Source organism: Pinus tabuliformis, chromosome 8, assembly GCF_031772625.1.
Source record: "Pinus tabuliformis cultivar Carrire ecotype Pingquan chromosome 8, CPIR1, whole genome shotgun sequence".
NCBI classification, from domain to species: domain Eukaryota; kingdom Viridiplantae; phylum Streptophyta; class Pinopsida; order Pinales; family Pinaceae; genus Pinus; species Pinus tabuliformis.
The window spans coordinates 669720054-669722881 of record NC_142294.1 but is presented as its reverse complement, the minus strand read 5'-3'; the positions used below and the strand labels follow the sequence as shown (position 1 = coordinate 669722881).

The 2828-nt window shown below is 36.3% G+C and overlaps 1 pseudogene; it reads left to right on the top strand.

The window, feature by feature from the left end:
• Positions 1-1732: 1732 nt before the first annotated feature.
• Positions 1733-2233, top strand: LOC149237348 (SKP1-like protein 11 pseudogene; annotated as a pseudogene).
• Positions 2234-2828: the final 595 nt, after the last annotated feature.

Here is a 2828-nt window from a genome sequence, read left to right as displayed (position 1 = left end):
ATCAAATAGGGTTAAAAATAAAAATCTACACTGAAATCAATGCATGTAGTGCAAGCAATCAAATACGACTAGAAATCAAATTCTACAATAAAAATCAATGCATCTAGTTCAAGTAATCAAATAATATTAGAAAATCAACTACATTGAAATCAATGTAGCCAGTGCAATCAATCAAATAGGATTAGAAATCAACATCTACACTGAAATCAATACATTTATTTTAGTGAAAACCCAAAATATGCATGTGGCTTCTAAATCAAATTTATTTTACATTTTGTAAAATATTTCATCTTCCTATATGGTTAGTAATGTTCAATATTATATAGTACTATATAATATATGTATGTCTCTCTATGTTTCCTTCTTCTACCCTCTCTCTCCCTCCTCCATCTTTGTTCCTATCCCCATACCTCTCTCTTTCTCTCTCTCCCCCTCTCTCGCCCTATCCCTGCCTCTCTCTATCTCTCTTTTCATCCCTCTCACTCCCATACCATCCATATCTATATCTCCCTATGCCTCTCCTTCTTTTCTTCTTTATCTCACCCCCCAATCTCTCTCTCTCTCTCTCTCTCTCTCTCTCTCCCTTGTCCCTCTCTCTCCCCTCTCTCTTCCCTCCTGCTCTCCTTTGTCCCTCACTCCTCTCCATCCCTCCCTTGCCACTCCCTCTCTCTCCCAATCTTTCTCTGTCTGTGTCTTTCTTCTTAACTCCCTCTCCCTCCCTCTCCAACTCCCTCTCTCCCTCCCTCTCTCCTTATTTCTCTCGGGTCCTCTCTTTCTCTATTCCTCTCTCCCCCTTTCTCTCCCACCTCCCTCTATTCATGGTACTTGAGCCTAAGAAGCTTCATTTAGCGTACAAACCTCTTGTTCTCCTCACTGGCCTTCATTAGGTGTTGAGAGCTATTCTTGCTTCATAACTAATTAGTTTATGGTGACCATATCCTAATTTGAGGTGAATCATATCCTATATAGCTCATATGTATTGATTATGGAAATCATCCATGGTGCTTGAGTCTAAGAATTAATTCATAGAGTTGAGGTTCTTATTTCCCTCCATTGATGCAAGACCCATCCATGATGTCCAAGAGCTAGTAATGGCCCATATTCAAGTAAGATGATGAATACTCTATAAGGTGGACTCATATCATGGATTTAAGATGATGAATACTCTATAAAGTGGACCCATATCATCGATTTTATGCATTATTTATAGTGGTGGAGATAAACAAAAGAAAACTAAATCCAAAATTAACACCATAGTTTTCTAGTAACCCTCTCTATGTTAACTCCCATTACAAGTGCACAAAAACCTAGCCACGATGCATATGTCCCATTCAAAGGCTTGGAAATAAATGGTAGAAATTATTTGTAATGTTTCAAGAGCTCTTTCATATTTTTAAAGTTCATTTCGCTATATCTTCGAAGTGTACACAGTTTTATATATATATGAATGAGGGGATTGAGAAAATAGCATGCACGGACGTCCGTTGTCGAATCAAATTCAACATCATCTTCTTCAATTGCAACGGAAATGGAAATGGAAATGAATCGAATTAGGTGGTTGAGAAAATAGTATACACGGACGTCCGCTGTCGAATCAAATTCAACATCGTCTTCTTCAATTGCAACGGAAATGGAAATGGAAATGAATGGAATCAGCTGATTGAGAAAATAGTATACTGGGACGTCCGTTCTCTAACCAAATTTAACATCGTCTTCTTCAATTGCAATGAAAATGGAAATGGAAATTGAGAGGCAGCAGGAGGCGGACGTACAGAATGATGAGATTTTAAGACTGAAGAGCTCCGATGGCCAAATATTGGATGTGCCAAAAGCGGTGGCGTTTCAGTCGGTGATAATAATGAGGATGGCGGAGGAATTTGGCACTGAAAATCCCATTCCTCTGCCGTTTGTGTCCACCGACATTTTAGAAAAGATTATCAAATATTGCACGTACCACCACGTTGATCACCCCCCACGTCCCAAAAAGGATGTTGACTCATGGGATGTGGAGTTTGTGAATGTGGATCATCCCACTCTTTTCCAACTTGCACTGGCCGCCATGCATCTCAATATCCCCACGCTTCTCGACTTGGCCTGTCGAACTATTGCGAGGGAAATTACTGCGTGCAAAACACACGAAAAAGTGCGAGAGATGCTGAACATTGACAATGACCTCACTCCGGAAGAAGTGGAGGCCATCAAGCGTGAAGCTCCTTGGGCTTTCGATAACTGAAGTCACTAGGATTTTAATATTATGAAATTTATTTCTTATTATGTAGTAAGATTTTGTATGAAGCGTCAATTTCCGTGGGCTTAATTTAACTCAAGCCAATGATATTATTACGAAAATCAACGGATATCATGTATTTCTTGTTCTATAATAACATTTATGTATAAATATTTAATGTATTTTTACATACTTCGAACGAGGTTTGTTTTTGTTTTTTATTAAGGTTTAATGTGTAGCGTCACTATTATGTTGTGTTTATATTTGATATTACAGAATGGTATAAAAGTTACAGGGTAACATTACTTATATTTTATGTATTAAAATATTTATAAATTAAGAAATTTGATTTTTAATCTTTGATAATTTCATAAATTTGATTTTTAATGTTTGATAATTTCATATTTCATATTAAAGATGCATTTAGATATGTTTTATTGTTTTAGATGTTGTTATATATATAAATTTTAATTTTAATGTAATGTCACATCACATATATTGAGTTGTAAAGTACTTTATTATTATATGTGTATGTAAGATATATATATATATAAAAGGTGAAACATCCCATCCCATAGAATGCATTTCTCATGGTTATGGT